At 42.6% G+C, this 16,271-nt stretch overlaps 1 protein-coding gene across 9 annotated transcripts in view; it reads right to left on the reverse strand.

Moving 5' to 3' along the window:
• syt1a (synaptotagmin Ia) overlaps window positions 1-16,271 on the reverse strand; it is a 168,690-nt gene that overhangs the window by 112,643 nt on the left and 39,776 nt on the right. The window contains exons 3-4 of one of the 9 annotated variants that reach the window (XM_023838654.2): window positions 11,973-12,153; window positions 10,156-10,352 (exon numbers count right to left, since the gene is read on the reverse strand). The exons of the other annotated variants lie outside the window; for them this stretch is intronic. The gene's annotated coding sequence lies outside the window, so the exon portion shown is untranslated. The remainder of the gene's footprint in view (window positions 1-10,155; window positions 10,353-11,972; window positions 12,154-16,271) is intronic. 9 annotated transcript variants of the gene reach the window in all.

A 16,271-nucleotide genomic window follows, 5' to 3' on the forward strand; every position in this document is an offset into this window, starting at 1 on the left:
TCAGGTAAAGGACTGTAATTGGTGCTGTAATGATGTCGTTGAGGAGCTCATTATATGGGCAGCAAACGCTGTGTCTCAGCCTACTGGATTCCAGCATCGCTACTCTGTTCATTTCAAAGGAGGTCTGCTTAACCCCAAAAAAAAATTTTAGTTTTCGGTAAAGCCTCCTATCAGTGTGTGATGTGAAAAGCAGACTGAAGGTGGGAGACTACAGGATCATGAGGACATAGCCGATATACTATAAAACCGACCGCCCATCCCCCCCCCCCCCCCCCCCATTTAATTATTTCAACCTCCTTTAGCCCTAAAAATGGAAGCTCATGAAAGAAATCCAGGTCCGTTTATCCCTTTCCCCGGGCCACATGATTCTGACTCTATCAGAAATACACGCCTATGTGTTAAACTACAGCCTGTCTCAATTACTTTGAGTAAGCCAATCTGCCAAGGAAATAAATATTAACAGTAAAGGCATAGAGCCGTTGACATCCAGCTCATTTGAACATAAATACTTTTAATGTGTTACTATGACAATGTTGTAGTCAATTCTCAAATGTCAACAGCCACTGAGTCGAAATTTTTCACTATCAAAACAGAATTCTTATTCAGCTTGCCTCATTACATGCCTGTTTCTTTCATAGCGGTTTTGAAGACGATAATGCGTAACCTTTGTGGCTCTCCTGAAAAATGTTACAGCACCTTTCATGTGCCTAATTAAATGTCAGTGGTACAGAGGGTGGTGAATGTTTTAAGTGACTTTGAGGGGACCTTTTCCCCATTGACCACCCCCCCGTCCTACAACGATGTGGCGTGACTGGATCAATTAGCTGACTTTGTGAGGCCACTTATAGGGTCGCGACCTCCAAACCCAGGAGCCTTGGTTCATTAACACCCAGTCCCCTGCCTCCAGACATTGTCCCTGTGACCCCTTGAACTGTCCCACGCTCCTCGAGGCCACGATGGCAGCACACAGATATTAAACATTTTAATTAGGGCTTTCCTGTCTATGAAGGTCTCCCAGCAGTCCAACAAAGACATCTTTCATGTGACATGCTTTGCATAATATAACAATTATGACAGAACAAGCCAACAACTACAGAAAGATCAATTAGGCAGATGGACAGATGCTCTCATCTGTGGAATGAGTTTATGTAAAGTAACCCACTTCAATCGTCCTTATATCACGAGACGTGTTCAGCCTGCTTATCTGTTCACAATATGTCAAGTCCTTCAACTAGCAGTCCAAAATGGTAAGCTTTTACCTGGCTGTTGCTGCCTGTCATATTACAAGCATATCATTCCTGTGCCATGAAAATCCTTGACCCAAATTACCTTACTGGAACTATGTATCAAGGCTTATACATGCATAATAGGCCATGTTTTGTCTTCATTCTAAAATTAAGAGCCTCCCACACTAGGATGCCCATTGTACTGAGTGAAAAGATTAGCACTTCCAGAAAGACAGTAGTCTCCCTATTGGAAATCCAAGGGATGGGAGGTGTTAAACCCCAATGCAGAAGAGCATCACCACCAGAGAGCGGGACGATGCAGATGCTAAAGGGTGGGAATGTGGAGCTCGGCGTTAATGTAGCATTCAGCTGGAAGGAGAGAGGAGTGCAGTCAGGACAGGGAAAGGACAAGGGAGTCATGGAGACGCAGCAGCAGCCTGTCAGCTGCATTAAGGACATTATTCTCGCTGGTGAGCGTAAGACGCTCTGCAGTGTGTGGGACCTACCGCTGCTATAGCAGCACAGCGAGGATCCCTGTGTTTGCTAAGGGAATTAACCCTGGTGTTTGCTAAGTACTGAGGCTTGCCCAGTTAATGTAGCTAAGTAGTACAGTGGTTAGGGAGTCCATCTTGTCACTTTATAGCCTGTATTCTCAATTCCCAGAAGGGTCTGTGCTTTTTCCCCCTTGACCAGGACGGTTAGCCAGAATTGGCTTTGTAGAAGTATTTAGCACCGTAAATGGGTTTGTTTTATAATTTTGATGCATTTTTCATAAGCACTCATCCAAAACATTTGCTTATTATTATTATTAGCTTATTTAATTACTCAAAATGCTAATGTAAACTTGTACACTACAATGTATATTGTAATTATCATATAGAGGGAGTTTGCAAATTTACATGCTTAATATTTTCCTCACAGAAAGCTATTCCTAAAATGCATGCTAACTATGAAATGTATTGCCTGTTTTGACTGTCTATTTTGGAAATACCCCATGTTACAATACCCTGTACTGAATCTGATATCTAATATGGAGGATCACTGTCATGGAACTGTTAACATGGAAAAACTGAGTAGAACACTCCTTAGCTTGCATGTCATTCTCAAAGATGAGAATTACCAGAAAAAATGACAGCTTAATACCCAGCAAGTGATTCTGTGATATGGAAGTGTTACAGGTAGGCAGAACAGAGACAGTCAGAATGGTGTGTAGGTGAATGTGCACACACATTCACAGTGTTGGAGTAATTACTTCTCATGCTTGGCCTCACAGTTTTAGATCTCTCACCTCTTCTACATCCCACATAAATCAAAATAAACAAAAAATAAAACAACTCATCGAAGCTTAACTGCTTATAAGGGCAAAATCTCAACAGCACTGGCAGACTGAATCACAGCATCAAGTTTTCACCAAAATGGCTTCCCACACCTAATGCAACTGTAAGCATTGCTCTTCTTTGTAGGATACACACTTTTACTATGTGGCTACAGTAATAACCCTAACAGGACAGAGGACAGGACACAGTGGGTAAGGTGAACAGGATTATCTAACCCCAGCAGGGACTCTTCTTGGACCATTGGGAGAAGAAAACATCTACCTGAAATGTACAGAGAAGGAACCATGACCTATGTCCACGATCTCAGATAAAATACCCACAAAGCAGGAACAGATGCGGCCAAGAAACACTCTGCCATTGCTGCAACATTACAGAGCCCAAAGATTGTAAAAGAGGCCCCCCACAGCCACGAATGCAAACAGCAGCTCTGTACTTAACAGGAAATTAGCTCTCGGGTGGCAATATGAATTTGCCTCGCACCTCTCGTCCAAACGATCCCGGCACATACACAAAAGAGGTGCCTTCTAGATCAGGATCTAACGAGGGGATTAGCGGGTGGCGGGGAGCCATCTTGGTTTAATTCAGCAAGTGGTACATGCTTTCATTTCCATTTAATAAGGAGGGCAGGAAGGACACGTGCTGCCACCGCAACGCTTCCTCCACCCTGGCACCACACACTGAAGTACAATATCCGGCACCCGGATATTGCCCAAGGCTTACGAATTGCCTTCTTCATCAGCCCCTCAATTTCTGCCCTTATCTTTAAAGACATGTTGGAGAACACGGCCCATTCAAAGCAGTGTTACATCTACACAATGCACTGATTGGAGACCCAGTCCACGGCATTGAGGCTGGCAGACTAAATTCGATGCTCAGCCCTTATGAATAAGGCAATTATGATCTCCTCATAGTCTGCCAGGGCTTTTAAAGAATAACTTGCATTCTGATGAGGGGATAATAGATTGATATTGCCCCTGTGGAGTCCCATAATATTTCAATGGCTGGTAGTTGAAAGTGATTTGGTTCATAATCAGGTGCGTTTTGTGATTTATCAATCTGCCTTTCCTGGAGGATGAAAGTAGGCCATGTCGCAGGCAGAGTATGGCAGGTTTAACCATTCATGGCTGAAAGTTTACTCTCTGTGGAGACTCAAATAGCCAATAGAGTGGCCAGAGAGCTGGCAAGCACCCGGCCAATCGCACCTGGCCTCGAAGCTGCTGACTTTGCAAAGAGTGTGTTCGGCGTTGCGGCTCGTTGCCACCACTCTCTGCTTTGTTCTGCCATGCAAAGCAGACAGCGAGTCTAATTACTTTTTATCCATTAAAGGCTCCTTTTGTTTGTTTGGTGAGCTGGGTAAAGATAGCGGAACGCAACATTTAATGATAGAGAGGTTAGCTGAAGAAGGTTTGGCATCCATGGGGGAGGGTTGCCTGCCATTGACACATAAGGGGATGCAGCTCTGTGGTTCTGCGTACCCCCCCCACCCCCCCGACATCAAAATACACAAACACCACACGCACAATGAGGAGAGTTCTCTGTGCCATCATGTGAATGCATTCCCTGATTTGTTGAGGTCATTAGCTTTTCAGCACGCATGCATTTTCCATGACTGCTTTTCTGGCCACACCGGAGCTTGGAGTCCATCCCAGGAAGGACAGGAGACAAGGCAGAAGACACCCTGGACAAGATGACAGTTCATCACAGGACACACACTCACACTCTACTAGCAAAAGAAATCAGTAACTCTCGCCAGCATGTCTTTAGACTGTAGGAGGAAACCTGAATATTAGTGTGTGCTCAAGTGAACACACAGATGGAGATAGGAATCAAATGCACAGTGCTGGCCAGCAAGTCACTATGCCCCCTAGGTTAAGTAAATACTTTATCCACGTGTATTTAGTTATAGATAACAGAATAATTGCTTAATATGGTCATACAAATGATTTACATGAAGAGCCAAACCCTTTAGATGCTACAAAAAAATTGCTTAAGATCTAGTGATAAACAAGCTAAAATGAGTCTTTAAACAAGCTTGCAGTAAATGGTGAGTGAAGCTTTGGAAAGTTGCTTGTGCGATAAAGTGAACACACAAGGGACTCAATGTAAGTGAATCCCGGCTGACGATGGATAGCGGCACTCGCAGCTGTCTGCTATGGAAGAGCCGGCAGGTATCACTCAGGGAGAAGCAGATGGAAGCAGCCTTTCCGATACAGCAAACCCAGATCTGCAGGCCGTCCAGCGAGGATCGCACCAAAGCTCCAAGGGCACGTCATATTGGGAGGAGCATATGACTGTCGCAGTCTAATTGGACACGGTAGCTGGACAAGAAGTTGAACAGCTGTTGGGAAGGTGCGATACTGTGCTGAACAGTTACACTGAGGTATACCTGTACAGCTCCTGCTACAAGCAACAAAGAGCCAAAACCATTGATTCCAAACGACGCCACACTGAGACGAGCCAGAGACAAGCCACACTGCCAGTGATGTTTGATGCTGAAGTTTACTTATTCTGGCAAATGCATTGGTCAAAATGATTTACAGGTTAGTGCATGCACGTAGTAACGAGTCAAAAGGTTGCCAGCATAAGGACATAAGTACTCAGTGATAATATTGCTTCTTTGCGTTATAGACAAAACAATACTACTAAATAATGCTTCACCTTCAATCACATATCAGTGATTGGCCAGAAGATGTCATCAGGTGATATCCGGTTTTCACTGGGCGTTTCGACCCTTGACCACAATGCTCTACAGTCGGCGGGCCGGCAATGATGGCCAGTCACTGTCCATCCCTCCTACTCCAGAACCAGCAAGAAGCTTATTCTGCTGCCTTCCCCAGCCTGCCTGCCGCCATCTTCCTCTTCCCTCCTGCCCAGGGCTGTGAGCATCTTCCATAACGACTACACGGGGAAGCCCTTGCAGCCCATCTCCACAGGGAACAACCAGGCTTTCCACCCTTTATCCCTGAATTGATGGACCAGATCCTGGTACTTTACAGATTTCCTCACTGAGGCCTCTTCACATCCCTCTTCCCATGGGACGTCAGTTCAATGAGGATTATCTTCTTCACTTCCTCCGACCATAGGAAAATGTCGGGCCTCAGGGATGTTTGAACGACCTGGGGGAACACAAGTTTCCTCCCTTGGTCCACCCTCATGTCCCATGATTGCTCCTCCAGCAGGAGGCCTTTCACCTTCTTCTTTGAGGAAGATGGTTTCTCCCTTTCCCTGATGAACTGGATGGATGTCACTGCTGTCCTGTATGTCTGTCGTTTTAAATACTCTGAAGGAGTAACATTCACTGGAAAGTAAACAATGTGTGTGACCAAACACCACTGTGCACATCAGCACTGCCTCCAGCCCAGGAAGGGGGAGTGGGAGTGTCCCCCTATCTGAGCAGTGACCTTGATGATGGATCAAGCAGGGTAATTATCATTCAGGTGGCTGCCCTCTCGTCATGCCCTGCCCTGGAAGGTCCCTCACCCAGCAGCTCATCTGGATTGAGGGAGTATTCTGGTGTTCTGGTGTAACAGGTCCAAATATGTGACAGAGGTGACGAGAGAACTGGTAAAACAAAGAAGTAGGGTGGTGAACTGGGAAGTTATTTGGTAAAGCAGAGAAGTACTGTAAGATGGCGAACGGAGATGTAAGGTGGTGAACTGAAGAGCTAACTGGTAAAATAGCAACATAAAACAGTAAACAGAAGTAAAATTGTGATCTGGAAGTAAAATGATAAACTGGGACGTGAACAGCTAAAGTAAGATGGCAAAGAGGAAAGATGGTAGAATAGGAAAGCTGGTAAAACAGCAGATGTTAAACTCTGATGTGAACTCAAACAAAGAAGCAAGATGACAAAATGTGGAAGTTAACAATTAAACAAAAAAGTAAACTGGCAACCGTGGACTTTCTTGCCTACCCACACCACAGTGTGCTTTGAGGCCAGGAAGACATATTTACAAAGGCCCGCAGTCCTCGGGGCACCGGCGGCGACATGGCACAGCGTGCTTTGGCCTACTCCCGAGAGCGGAGCTGACAGAGTCCCAGACAGTATGCTGTTTGGGCTCGAAGGCCACGCCAACCGCAAGAGAAGGACAAAAAGCTCCAGACCAGACCATTAAAATAAAATAAACACCAAAAGCCTGAAGTGGCTCTGAGGATAGTTAAAAGGTAGCAGAAGCAGAAGGACATGGTAGAACCAATAAAGCAGGGCCGTGGGAGGCATTAGAACTGAATGTTTTCACTTGCAGACTCACTAAACGAAATCCACTTGATGGGCTTAATCTCCACAGGATCGTCCAAAGAATGCACTAAAACTTAATGAGGGCACTCGGTATCAGTGGCCAGCAGGTGTGTACTGACAGATGCCAGAGATTTAAATTTGAAATCAATTTGCCTAACAACTATCCTGTCTGTCCCACTTGAGCCTTAAATATGATCTGTACTGTCTACTGCTGCTGGACTGGGGAAAGCTTTTCGACCTTATTATTGACTGCACTGACATCTTAACTGGTATTCGAATCATATTTCAAGTGCTTTTACAACGTGTACCCACTTATTTTTAACCCATACTCTCAGTATAGTACCATTACCATAAGCATACGTAATACAGCAGTAGTGTAGCACAGTTACCACAAACATAGAACAGCATTTAAATGGCACTGTTACTCTAGCTTTACTGCAAAATTAGCATAGCAGTGTAGCCAGGTAAATAGTATATTATTTGTATTGCACTGTCACTACAACCAGACATCCCACCTCTTCCAGGCAATGTTTTACCTGTGCAACCTCTGCCAACACGACTGGAAAATTGTACCACCAGCACCTTGCAGTCCAATATGCCTAAGGTGGGATGTCTGCTACAACTAGGGCTGTACCATAATATTAACATAGATCTCGTCTTCCCACGAGAATGGTATAAAGTAGTATAGGTGGTACCTTATACAGTATGTGTGTGTTTGTGGTTGTGTGTAATTACGGTGCTGTGCTTGTTTTGTACAGTAGGGTAATGACAGATGGCACATGAAAAGCAAAAGGTAAAAGGCCCCCCCTCCAAAAAATAAAATAAAAATGGTGTACTTTTCAGTGCTTGAAAATGTCGATTTAATGTGAAATGGATGTTTTGGCCGTTACTTAGCAACATCCGTTAGTTCATTCGATAAATTCTACAAAGGACTTGTGAAAATGAATTGCACAGGAAAAACAGCCATAAGCACCTTTAAGATTAAAGTCGCACTGTGCATTAGTTGAATGATAACACATTTACCGCAAAATCCGCAGAATATAAAGGACAGCTGCACATGCTATTTATGATGGTGATGCTCAGCTTGGGTAGCAGACAAAAATTTAAATAATGACATTTAAATGGTTTTGAGTTAAGACAGCGCATCTCTCTGCTGGCTGAGAGAATTTCAAAGCACGTTGCAGACAGTACGAATAGTCACAAAGCTATTTTTGCTCCACTGTTTAGTTATGGCAAAGAAAACATCAACATTTTATATTTTTCATGCTTTTAAGTCGCTCTAAAGAAAAGCATCAACAAAATAGTCACAAAAACACAAAGCATTGATGTACGTCTTTCTGAATAACTCTTAAATTCACTCTATTCACTAAGTAACATCACTTAAAATCGAAAATATAAAACGTACATTCAGCAAGGCAAAACACGAAAAGAAGAACTGGCTTTATAGATTTTCTCTATATTGTAACTTTGGAAAGCTACTTCTAGTTATTACAACGGGAAACGTATTACGGAGACGGCACTGAAATTTTTACGTTCAAACACTGTAGCTAATATTCATTATTTAAATTAAATTTAAAGTATTTAAACGGGTAAATACTGTAGAAAAATAATTATAGCTAAACTAAAGAGTAAACTCTGAAGCAGAGAACTAAGACGTGGTAAAAAGAAGTAACTATAGCTAAAAGAAAAGCAAACCGGTAAACAGAGAACTAAGATAGTAAACAGTGAAGTTAATGGCTAAGCAGAGAAAACGGCAAACAGACAAGTTACCAGGCAAAGACGATCGTGAACAGATAAATTAGTCATTAAACAGAAAAATGAGATACAAACAAGCACCCGGGAAACAGAAATTATTTAGTAAAGGATGAAAAATTGTCAGTTTCTAAAGAAATCGGTATTATATATTTGAAAAAAAAACTTTGGCATTACCTTTTTTAGTTTTATGTGAAAATAAAGAAAAACGTTTTAGTTTTTTTAATTGTTTTTTGTCGCTGGACCAGTATTGCGGCAAACTTTTACTACTTTCTATAAACGATCCCCTTTGATCTGTCAAGGAACTATGAGAATGAGCGATGTGAGAAAAATTCATATATTACTGACTGAAAGCTGCGTCCATTGCACAGACTCGGAGAGACAGGATCTCCTGTAGTAAGCTGAACATTGCCACCCACCGTCCGCTTCCACTCACGCGGAGCCTTTAGTTTTACTTCAACAAGAAGACAAATATGTAAATTATGTACGAGTTTTCCTATAACGGAAAGCGGCTTTGCTTGAACTTACACTCGCCATTACAGCTTCTTTTAACTCTTTATTTTAAGTTTACAAATTAAAAGCGAAACAATGAGACTCAGTTTACAGGGCATTTTAACACAAATGCTGACTGGCAAATATTTTGGCAGATTTTCTGCGTTCGCAATAACAAAACAGCACAAGAGGCTCTCTTACGACGAATACACTCAAGGGTTTGGATCAGTCAAACGGTGTTTTAATGAGCTCCCTTGGAATGTGATTTTTACGCCGTATGCAAATATGCACGCCGGCCTGCTCGCTCCCCTTCCCCGGCTCTCTCTCTTTTTCCCACACCCTGGTGCCTCAGGAAAGCGTGGACAAAACAAGACTTTGATCCTAACGCTAGGAAGCAGGCATTCTGAGTACGTTGTGTTTTGGTGCTGGTGGACCATCATGGTTAATAGAATATTGCTGGTGGACCAGCTTCATGTAGACCAACACAGCACTGCTGGTTCACCAGCTACACCTGCACCAACCCAGCAGTAACCAGCATGAACCAGTATCGAAGTCATAATGCTGTATGCTATTTTTTTCAGCAGGGATTTGAAACCATATTTTTCCACCGTCGTTATTCATTCAATGCCTGAATGCAATCACGCATGGAAACATTGTGTCTGGACTGTTATGTGATTATTATATATATTAAATTGCTTTTTTGGGGGGGATAGGATTAAAATAGGTAAACAGTTCCTCTCAATGTTGGAATACATAAACCAGCATCACACCAAAGCATATTAAATTAGAGTCCTCAATTTGGCTTATTTGACGCAATTACAGCTGTAATCAGACCACGGACCGGCACCAGAGGACCTGGGATTAAATTAGCCCAATGGCTATAGATGAGAGGAGCATCTCCAGAAGTGTATTTGCACACTCCGTACCGCCTGCTCATCGCAGATAGCGGGAAGAATTCCCAGAATGCTGTGCGAATTTATCTATTAGATATTTTGTGTCTTCATTATCTAAAGCAACTCATATATTGTTCACGTTTTTTTTTTTGGGCTCCTTATGGCAGATACCAAGCAGCACTATGAATTACCCATCTGTAATGTGACTGTGATCTTACCCTAGGAGAGATTTAAGTAGGCCATCTCTGATATGGTGGTAGGCTGCCTTTGAAAATGAATCTGGATGAAGTTTCCCATAAAATATGGTGTCAGCAATGAAAAAGCATTTGAGTTGCCACTCTGCTGACATCCTTTGGGATATCAAGGTCTTTTTTCATCCGTTTCGTCAGTCATCAATGTCGACAATCTTTTCTTTCTGCATTTGAAAACACAAGAAACATTTTTAGGCAGGGATAGAATGACTCACTGCTTGCATTTATTAACACAGAACCTGATTTTCACTCTAGCAAATTAGTAATGAGAGAAATGAGGATTTAAATCCCAGCGTGGGTGGGTTATTGCTTGGGTTAACCCAGTGGATTCTGAAAAAGTAACTAAGCAGGAAACATTAAACAGATTGGTGATAGCAAAATGAAATGGAATTCATAGAATTGTCCCAGCTGTAGATAACTAACACATTGTTTTTTAATTAAGTGAGCCTTACATAGACTTCAGATTGGCTTTATAATCTTGCATTGCCATAAGCAAAACTTGAGTCTGGATGCAACTATAACTATAACTAATTGCAGGTTTACAATTGTGTTGCTCTTAAAATGCATGTTTTTAGTATATGAGCTTTTAATCACCATCTACACTGCAAACAAGGCAAATTAATTTAATGCACTTTGCAGAAAACACCTCCACTTTCTTTCTTGTTTCACAAGAAGTTGCAGACAATAAGCCTCTCCAGCTGATTCTGATAAACTACTTGCAAGTACCTATAATTGAACTGTACGTACATTTAAGTGGTACAATGTACCTTATAAGACATAAAGGTGATATATATATATATATATATATATATATATATATATATATATATATATATATATATATATATATATATATATATATATAAAGTCTGCCTGATACTATTGCATATGGCCGGCGCTCTCTGTTGTTGTCATGTTCAGACCCCAGTAACAGGAATCATTTATTACATATTAGACTCCTACAAATTGAAATTGCATCATCATTTCCCCAGCAGGTGAACCCCAGGAGGTGACAAGGCCCAGGCCACCCCCACACCTCCTCACTTCGATATTTCACAGTAGCGATTCCCCTCATTCGTTCCAGCCCACGCCACGGTATCAATCCTGTCTCTGTCGAGCCGATTCCTGTCTGGAAAGCTAGCGTGGAGCAAACGTTTTCCCACGGTGGGTGGGTGTCACGCTGAATTTAAGTGATCGAGCCTTGACACCAGGCTGCATGGGGTGGGGGGGGGGGGGGGCTGACATTTTGAGGGCTATTTTTGGTGACTCTGAAGCATACTGTTCCTGGAGCAGTAAGCATCTGTTTTTTGCCAAAATGAACGGTGGTGAGGTAAACCTTCTCTTTGCCCAAGATCAGTTTGGTTTTGTGTCTGTCCCTGGTGACATTTGAAACCTCCACCCTACTGTCTTGCTGTCATTTTTAGAAAATGCTTCAGATGTGGCAACATGCTGTGCCAGTTCTAATGTTAGATTGATTGCAGGTTTACAGTAGCATCATACACACATTAAGACAATAAAAAGACATTTAAACATCAATAGAGAGTTACAATAAATAACAGACAACAAGAATGTCAGAGACAGTTTTGCACAGAATTCCGCAGTAATAGTTCAGAAACAGTATTGCACAGTTAACCAATTTCGGTGTTTTTTCCCCCCACATACACAGATCTAAAACATCCTGTCAACACTGGAAATGCAGCCCAGTCCAGCTCAAGCCAGAGCAGTGATGATGGGGCAAGTCAGAGCAAGAGAATAATGAGGAAAAGATAATGATGAACCCTCACCTCAGTCTCCAAGGGGGTCGGGAGGAAAATGTGCAGGAATGATCCCATGGGATGGCTAATTATGAAGAACAATGGGGAAGATGCAGAGCAGCAAATCTATAAATAAAACCCTGTAGGTACCAGCGGGTCGTGGGCCGCACAGCCGACGCTGATGATTCATCCAGCACTGCCAGTTGCTAACCTGTTTGATAGTCAAGGTGCCTCAATGTCTGGAGACAAGTACAGTTGTGACAAATTTCCCAGCCAAGTAAATCATTATAATCATACATAAATCGTGCACAGTTACATGCACGTAGACTAAGACCTAGATATGAAGTCTTTGATACATGCAATGATAAGACAGACATTCACGGATATTCTGCTCCTCTTCAGTTCTTAGATTAAATTAACTTTATTGATCCCAGAGGGAAATTCTTGAAGGGTTTCTGCAGGGTTTCGGTGACTTTTGACAGGTCTGGTGAATTTACTCATTTGAATGATAAGCCTAATGACAGTACCTACAAACTACTTGAAACTAGTACTTGTAACTAGCATACATGTGAACCAAGAGATGGGTGATAAAGTCAAATTTGGTGAAAACAGTGAGCCAAAATAGGTGGGGTTTTCTTAAACTTGCAGAGTGGACCACGTTTAACTCAGTTTTAGGGTGAACAGAGTGAGATGAGTGTAACATAAAAATAAATTGATTGACTCAATTGAATATATAAACTATTTGCTTTTCAGACAAATCAAAAATCCTAGAAAGCCAACTGAGATGTTTATCCTTGGAAAAATAATCAAGACTATTCCTCACCTTTCTGCTAGTAGTACATGCCCTTTTCATTATTATCCATGGAGAGTTGTCTGTGTATTTCATTCAGTGCAGACAACAAAGGGGTGGTTAACCAGGGTATTCATTAATCTCCATATTGTACTTATCCACAAGCTTTGCAGTGTTCACCTGGATTTTAGTGGGAATTAGCTGCTGCCACCCACATTGACACAAGCAGTTTTTTGGCCATCTGGTGAGTCCAGGACTAGGAAGTAGATACGGCCCCCACAGATGATCCAGAAGTTATTAATGTGGCAGATGCAAAGGTGGGTCAGGAAACAGCAAGATATGACTACAAGCAATGTCAGTCTTCATATCTAACATATATCCATCCATCTCCTATAATCAACATGTGCTTAGAGCCTATGCAAGGAAGCACAGGGCACAAGGTTTGGGACCACCCTGAATACCTGAAGGCCAGTCCATCATGGGGTACACTCACACACTACGGGCTTTTTAGTGGCACCAATTTACCTTATAACAAGTTTGCAGACTGCAGGAGGAGCTACACATATAGGGAGAGCATGAAAACAGAAGCAGCAGAGGGATCTGAATCCACAACCCTGGTCATGTAAGACTGAAGTGCTTCTTCTGAGACGCCTTGCCACCCTCTCGTAGAACAATTAATGGATATATTGAGTATCAAAGTGTACTGAAATTGTTTTTGATCACCACGTTCTTTGGTTCCAACCCCCAAAACCATTAATAATGGTTAATGAATATGATCACAATTAACACATCATGTGCTAAATTTGATGTTGCTCTTTCACACTACTTAGATGCAGTTCATTCTTCAGGAAGCTTTGAGCATTTTACCGATCAGGCAATGCCCCCAACAGCGACCAAATACACAGATGGCAAAACTAAACCTCATTTTCCAAATACACAGTTTAGCCTTAGTTACAGATGCTTAAGCAGGTTAAGTAGTCAGCAAGTGCATTTACATATACACCTGTGTGAGGACGGGAGGGGAATCATCCATTTGTCTCGGGAGGGTGAATCATGTGACCATATGGGTTCAGAAGGGCATGATTTCTTCCCTTTCCTGATCCTTTTTTATCCAACAGCCCAGATCATAGCTAGAAATCCTGGACCCTCTCCGTAGATTCTGCCTCTGCACTTCCATACGCATCCAACACCCTTGCCCCCAGCTGTACCCATACCCAGACTTGACCCATGTGGCGCAGATGCAGAACGTATGCATGTTATCATCTCACTGATACACTCCAACAGACCCCTGATATTAATCAGCCGCTTGCCACTTCATTACATCGGCGTACGAAAGCCAATCAGACCTGTTAAGGTGATGAAATGAGCATCTGATCTGGGAGCAGATGAGTCTTATCTTGAACTTATTATTTTTGACATTTTAATCAATGGGCTTTTCAAAAGCAAAATAGAGTTTGGCATTGTTGAGGAGGACTTCAAATGATTCTTTAATGAGGTTAGGGAGAATTACGCTAACTGATGAGAAATCATGGTGTTCACACCTTGCCACCAGCTCTCGGTATATGAGCACTATGCTACTGTTGATGCACTGAGCAGCTAGCACGCTGAGGTAAAGGGTACAGAACACCAGCAAGCACTGACAAATTCTAATTACCTTTAGAGGTTAGAGCTTCCTTCAGCCCTTAAGGAAACTGGTGGGAAGATTTAAAAACATTAAATAGTTCACCTACCCCATAAAAAGAGTGCTCAACCAGGACAAAAGGGACACAAGCATACCCCCAAAGACTGTTAATTACAGCCCTGGGTGCAATAGGTATGGGTGAAAGATATCTATTGAGCTCTGTAAACTGTGACTCAGCAGTTGAGTGTTGGCATTTGTTAATTGTAGGTTATGTAAACATGGCCTCGTTGTAGACTTAATGATGGAGATTGTCCGTATCGAACATTGCTGTTATGAGGGGGCCTCAGAGTCCCTCATGGATTTATTACTGTTCATGAGTATTGTGGGACTGTACATATAAATGTTTTATGGGTATTGTGTAACTCTGAGATCCATCAAACCCAGACACCTGGAGTAACTGCTGTTGAAGCACTAATTAAAAAAATGTGATGTTCTTCCACTGAGATGCAAGAATGATGGCTGAGGTCCCAGAAGGCCATTCTGTTGGTGTGGAATGGCTCCCGGCCCAGCCTGGGATCTGAACTAAGTCAGCTTCATGCTACAAGTGTTCAATACTCCTGTTTAATATGAACAAGAAAGTCAACCAATCAAATGACTCTAATCCCATGGAACAGGATTATACTAAACATTCGGTCAACGAAATAACCTTACAAGTGACCATATTCCACGTAACATCACAGCCTTCCATGAATATGTGCAAACCTGCACGCACTAGAAATGCATGGGCAACAAACATGCAATCATGTTAAAATCTTTTGCATTTCCACTGACAGCTCTCTGCTGTTTGCCTTGGGCAAGGGGGTTTACATCTTGTCTACTCTTGGGTGCTGCTTTTCTCCAGTATGATTCATTCCTTGCATAATCAATGTTAGAGGAACCTTTTCATTGGACAATTTCCTGCTTTAATTGTAACATAATGGCAGGACTAAATTCCTGAAATGAAAAGTATAATTTGCTGATGCCATGTTACACTTATTATCAATGGTTGGTAACAAAGCCCTTGCACCCGCATCATGCTAGTGCCATGGTCACCAAGGCCTTCACTGATAGGGGCTCATTAGCATTTCCCTAGTCCAGAAATTTAATCTGTAGTGCCGTCACCACCACCTGAAAAAAGATCTCACGATGATTGCTCATTAAGCGCCTAATGAACACGTAATTATTCACGATGTCACTGGATATTTTCATCGCAACTGATTCATACCCAGATCAAAAGGAGGAGGCTTTCAGGGGTATAGGGACAGTGCAACTGGAAGTCGAAACAGGTCTTAATGAGCACCCTATGTAAGCCAGAAAAGGTCATGTGATCCAGAATGAACTGGGAGGTTTATTATGTAATCTGGCAGATGCGTCATGGTGACTGGTCTTCTCTAGCTAAAACTGCCGCTTCGGTTGGCTGCCCTGCGGGCCTGTGAAGGGACATATGCAGGCGCTAACCAAACAGTTCTGCTATCTAGCAGCTGAAAGTCCCTTCAGTGTGTGATAAACAAGGTCTCCTTCTAAATGGCACTTCAATTAAATAAATAAATCGGCAGCGTCAGGCTGATTTGTTGCAGCTGCTGTTCTCCTGCCTTGTTTTTCCCACACAGTGAGAATCCCTCAAGAGGCAGTATTAATAACACGAGCCGCTCGTATTAAGAAAATTGACTTCAGCAAATGATGAATTAAGTGGCGGAATTTTCCCGTCGGCCGCGGGAATCCCGAAACAAATTATGTGTCACTGAGTGTTAGCATTGACGGGGATGTCACCGGCACATGACAGTTTGAGACCCCAACCGGTTCAATCTAGCTTTTAACAATGTTGGGAATGCACCGCCCTCCCGCCAAAAGCATGGGGTGTTTTGGAGGGTTCAGCAGG

This window comes from Paramormyrops kingsleyae, chromosome 1, assembly GCF_048594095.1.
Source record: "Paramormyrops kingsleyae isolate MSU_618 chromosome 1, PKINGS_0.4, whole genome shotgun sequence".
Taxonomy (NCBI): domain Eukaryota; kingdom Metazoa; phylum Chordata; class Actinopteri; order Osteoglossiformes; family Mormyridae; genus Paramormyrops; species Paramormyrops kingsleyae.